General features: G+C 31.3%; 1 long non-coding RNA gene across 1 annotated transcript; it reads left to right on the forward strand.

Moving 5' to 3' along the window:
* The first annotated feature begins 202 nt into the window (after positions 1-202).
* LOC134280822 (uncharacterized) lies at positions 203-1,921 on the forward strand. The gene is made up of 3 exons (XR_009994965.1): positions 203-341; positions 931-993; positions 1,436-1,921. It is a non-coding gene; the product is annotated as an uncharacterized LOC134280822 (long non-coding RNA).
* The last annotated feature ends 4,161 nt before the right edge of the window (positions 1,922-6,082 follow it).

The following is a 6,082-nucleotide window of genomic DNA, read 5'->3' on the forward strand; positions in this document are numbered from 1 at the left end:
TTTCAATATTGAAACAGAAGAAACGATTTGAATATGTGTAAAAGATTTTTGGGCATACTGTGATTCATTCTAGTCCATGAAGATCAAACGTACATTCACAGTGAAATATTTCCAGGTTTTACATGTTAAAATTTAGTAAGCAGAAGACTTATAAACAAAAATTTATTATCAGTTCCTGTTAAATTTGCATTGAATGTTTTGACATGGTGTAAATTTTGGAATTATACTCTTAAATAAAGCCTTCATTGCATTGTTATCTTCTAGCTAGAACCTTGAAGCCTGGCAAGGATTATGAGACTGGAAACTCCCATTGAGACTACCAAATGAAGAGAAAGTTTCAGGTATCTTGTAATTTTTTTTTTAAATTTTCTTTTGTAAACTTGAAAGAATAGACGGATTTCACATTCCTAAGAGTTATCTCCGGTTGTTGGCGTAACACTCATTTTTCCCACTTTGTCCTTTGTAAGTTACCTGGAAATATTTTTATTTTCAGACATTTATATCTAACAATATCGGTCTGTAACTGTATTGCCAGAATATGGGGCAACTTTAAAAACGTAATGAAAAAATTCATACTTACTATATTTCTGAGATACTGACCCATAAAATTAGTAAGGTAATAGAGGAGAAACAGTGTCTTATGCCGGTTGACCCTGGATTGACCCCGCAAAGGGGAATAACTTTTGTAAATGTGAAAGTCGTCTATGAAAGTTTATGGTACATTTCAATCTCTGTAACTTATATTAAGTTGGGAAAACTGACGCAGATGTCGTAGAACACATAAGATAATATTTGCAAAATTTAGAACAGAAAAATGAAAACATCAGCAAGAAATATCAATGACAGCCATCATTAAAATTAATTTCAGCTAGATTACAAAAGAACAAATATATACACGTCTTATAAAAAATTTTATTGATAACTTTGCAGACTGTTTAACTCGGACTAAGGGAAAAGAAGCAAATTACAACAAGGAGAATATTGCGGAGAAAGGTAAGCTGTTCAAATAATGTTAATGTATGATTTTAATTTTCTCTTCACACGAAGAGTTTAATTCACAGTATTTTAATGCCAAGTAAATCGACTTCATACGACAGCTGTGGTAAAGCGGTTAACTATTGCGAATTAAAATTTTATTTTCTACAAAAAGGCTATTCAGTAAGATTATTATGACATCATTTGTAAATCACGTCATGTATGCAATTGATTAACATACCTTTTTCCTTATGCAAGTGTGAATAAAATAAATCTTTTGAGAAAAATGGTTCATCTTACTTGGGCAAACACATATTTTTATGGACTGGTAGAATCTGAAAGCTTGGTACAATTGTAGCATCTTTGGCTACTAAATTTTACAAGTTTGATTTTCATCCCTTAGAAATAATTACATATTTAGACTAAACAATGGAATACATTAAGTAAAATTTTATTTTAGCAAAGACAAGTGAAAAGTCGAGTGAAGAAAAAGCAAACAAGGCTTCACGATCTGCAACTAGGCCACTGGCGATGAAGAAGAAAAATGTACAGCTAAAGAAGATACATCAGTGATCAACTAAAGCTGGGCGACTTATATTGGATTCACGAGGTGCAGGGGGGATATTAATTTGGGTCTGTTTATCTTTCTAGTTGTCAATCTGTCTGTCTGTAACACTTCGTTCTCTTAACATTTCCAAAAAGCCATCAGATATTGCAATGACATTTTATTTATATTATAACTCATTTTGACGATCCCACTGCAGAACATGATTAATCATCAATACAAATTTAATATTGTTTATAAATTAGATATTACCCTTATATATTTTGAAGTGAAATGGTCAGAGGTCAAGGCCTCTTTCGGGGGCACATATTGTTTTTGCCTGTCTGTTTATCTGTCTATTGCCAATTTACCTTTTGCCATAACTTTTGAATCATGAGAGATATAGATTCTTCATATTGGGTATGCTTACTCCACTTTCAAATGAGACCAAGACCAATGACCTTGACTGTAATCGTTATGCTAAAATATAGCCTTATTGAATCTTACTTTTGAACCATAAGAGGTAGAGATTTTATATTGAGTATCCATACTCCACTAACTAAGTTCTTTCAAATTACATCAAGGTTAATGACCTTGTGACTTTGACCTATATGTTTTTGGGTTTTTTTTTTCAAATTTTGATGCCACCAGGTGCATACTGCTTTTGTTTTTTTTATGGGGGGGGGGGGTGTTATGAATTAGTTCTGTTTGGTATCTGAATCTTTTATTGTACAGAATTCTTCAGAAGTGACGAACCCTGAGGGCCTCACCCCTACTCTCTACACTAGGTTGTTGATTTAAATATTTCTTTATTATTATTAATATTTGTCATTGTACATGTATATCATAAATATTCTATGAGAGCTGCTTCAGAATGTAGTAACATAGTTTGAAAATAAGACAATCTGTTTCCCCCCTTGTGTGTAAATCATGATGTTGAATCATAACTGCACTATAATGTAACAGCAGTAAAATTGTAAAGAATTTGTTGAATCAGATACCATCAGCATTTTTAAAAAATTATTTTATGTATTATTTTTTCTGTGTGGCCATGAATTTTTATAATGCATACATTCATTAAATTTTTTTCAGAGATCATATAATTCTGCTTTGTTGCTATGTATGATTTTTTAAAGAAAAAGATGTCCTAGGAGGCTAGGATATCCTAGGAAATCCTAGGAATTCCTGATTTCCTAGGACATTTTAAGTGTTGGGATTTTCCTGGGAAGTCTTGGTGTTTTGATTCCTGGGATTTTTCTAGAACCCCTGAATTGGGACTGTCCAAGGAAATCCCAGGAATTCCTGTTCCAAAAACATCTCAGGATATCTTAGGAATAATCCTAGGATTTTTTCAAGATATCCCAGGAATAAATCTTAAGATTGTCTTAGGATTTCTTAGGACATCTCAGGAATATTCTGCAAGGGTCTCCCAACTCAGGATGAAAAAAGTGGCTCAGTAGGTAGACGAAACAAGATGTATTTGTGTAACACTATGCACCTGGTGGCAACAAAAATCTTTAAAAAGCTATTTTTAGCATATATGTCACAGTCAAGGTCACAAGACCATTGACCTTGGTGTCATTTGAAAGTACTTGATTGGTAAAATATGGATACCAAACATGAAGTCTCCATCTCTTGTGGTTCAAAAGTTATGGCAAAGGTATGAAAAAAAATATTTTTAGCATACAAGTCACAGTCAAGGCCACATTGACCTTGGTGTCATTTGAAAGAGCTTAATTAGTGGAAAATGCATACTAAATATGAAGTCTCTATCTTTCATGGTTCAAAAGTTATGGCCAAGGTTAAAGTTTGCAGATAAAAAGCTATTTTTAGCATACAGGTCACAGTGAAGGTCACAAGGCCATTGACCTTAATGTCATTCAAAAGAGCTTAAGTAGTGTAGTATGCATACCAAATATGAAGTCTCTATCTTTTATGGTTCACAAGTTATAGCGAAGGTTAAAGTTTGCAGACAACAAACAAACAAACACACAGACATACAGGACAAAAACAATATATGCCCCAGATCTATCAATCCGGGCGCATAAAAACAATTCCCAGAAAATTTCAACATATATTGTGAATTTTCAAAATCTATTTTAGTATGCATTAATAAAATTGTTTCTTGGGGGTTAAAAAGTTTTGAGTCCATTATTTTTAGCCAATTGCTTTGGAAAGGGCAACCAAACATTTTTTTTTCAAGATGGCCTTGAAAACAAAATTAAGCAATCTTTTAGAAAAATCAGAATCTTCTATATTATCATCATAACTATATCAAATGGTTCTAATTTTGTCACAGGTGGTAAAGATAGGTAATCAGAGATTACAGAGCTCACCTCAATGAATGTTGTCTTTAAGTAAGGCAAAGTCACAAAATTAACCAACAAAAAATGTACATCCAAAAATGCAAAATTTATGCAATTTCGATTTGATACTTTGGAACAGACCTATATAAAAACTTCAAACTAGTTCTTCATCATGAAAACATAATAAAAATCCAGCATCTGAAGCAAGTTTGAGAGTTTTCATCCCTTGATGCACCATTTATGCAAGTTTGGTTTATATAAGTCTTATAGTTTCTTGGTAATAGACCTGCACCCATAACTTTTACGAGGTCCATTATCTGGTAAATGTATGTCGAATTCAGCATCTTAAGCAAGTTCATTAGTGTGCATCCTAAGATGTATCATCCATGAAAGATTGGTTATTATAGGGCTCAAAGTTACTTGGAAATATAACCTGCCATTGGTTGAAAAAGATTGGTGATGATGTGAAGTAAGAGATAATTGAACCTATACTATGCCTTTTGATCAAGTATTGTAGATAAAATTACACCGATTGACCAGGTCAATAAAAAATCTGCAAAATTGAAAAAATAAAAAATATAAAATAAAAGCCGCCCGCCTGCCTCGATTTTTTAAAAAAATCAGATGAGAATCTAGCAATTTATTTCTTATGGCCTTACTTGGACATCTATTTTTTAAGGAAGGATTTTATCATTCCTTTTAAGATTCAGTTTTTCTGGCCCAGTGGTAACTGACAAGATTATAAAAAATATTAGTTGAAATTGTTCCAGTGGTTCTTGGAAAGAAATCAAACTCACAAAAAGGACAAAGACAACGGATGACAAAAAATGCACAATTTTAAATGACAGATGGATGCCAAACATGCATTGATCAGAAAAACTTATTTGAGCCTTCAGAATAGGTAAATTTTGTTGAAGAATAATACAAGGGCTGTTATGAAAGTTCATGGACGATGTCAATCTTCCTTATACTTTCTTAAAGATATTTAAAATGAGCATATTATGATATGTAAAAATATTTATTTTGTTGAAATGTGAATTTTCATTCCATGTGCTTTAATAGAAGTCGTGTTATTTAATTTTAAAATCAACACATTTTGTGACCATGGAGCAAACCCAACAATGTTGTAACTTCAAAAGAAATTGTCATGAGGTTCTCAAATATAATTTTCCCATACACTTAATGGCACAATTCTAGTGTACTCATTTTCAAAAAAAGTTTCTCTATCACTTGAAATTTAAGGTAGGATTCTTCTCACATTTCTTGTTTTTAAAAATTAATGAAATTTTCACAGAATCAAGAGGACAATATCACTAAGTGATGGTATCAGCGAGATTAAATTTGACCATTCAGTATTAGAGGCAAGGTCAGGTCAAGGTCATTACCTTTTTCCTGGACATTAAGAATAAAAAAATACTGTTTCCAATCCAATCATGCGATCCCTAATTGTAATTCAAAAGATTGAATGTTTTTCTTTTTGCATAAAAAGATACTATGTACTATATAGGGCCTTATAAGATATTATTATCAAATTGACATGCATAATTTAAATAAAATGGATATTTGCTAATTCAAATTTCCTCTACTTTTCTTAAATTTTTAGGATTTATTAATTATTTTTATATGCTTCCTATATTTAACTTTTTCCAATTTTCACATATAGTAAAGTTGTCACATAAAGGTACAAAATGATATAAAAACTAAAAGTTTTGATCGTTTACTTTTTATTTACTGTTTTACGGGAATTTTTTTCAAAAAATTGAGGCGGGGGGGGGGGGGGGGGGGGTCGAAATAAAAATAAAAATAAAACCTTCAAATTCAAGCAGTCGGTCAGAAAAATAAAAATAAAACAAAAAAATGTAACAATTTTTTTTATTTTTTAAATTAAGAATGGAATCGTTTTATTGCCTTAATTTGTCAGAAAATGGTGTTATTTTGAAAAATTAATGCATCATGCAAAACAATTTTATCATATAAACATATTTTTTTTGGTATTCAATAAATAATAAAATTTTGAGGATTTTTGAGTAGCTATCATATGGCAAGAATATAGTGAGGCTTTTAATGGATCAGTTAAATTATTTCACAAGTGAGACTAATTAAAAGAAAATCTGTGTATCTTTTTCAATGCAATTCAAATTAATATACACATAGGTGGATAAAACATAACTTATCTTTCTCTTCAAAACATATTCAAATTGCCTCAATGCTACAACTTTCAAAGTACATGATTGTAGAAAATACACGTATTTACCAT

This window comes from Saccostrea cucullata, unplaced genomic scaffold, assembly GCF_032062105.1.
Source record: "Saccostrea cucullata isolate Sc308-1 unplaced genomic scaffold, CSIRO_AGI_Scuc_v1 ctg5830, whole genome shotgun sequence".
NCBI lineage: Eukaryota > Metazoa > Mollusca > Bivalvia > Ostreida > Ostreidae > Saccostrea > Saccostrea cuccullata.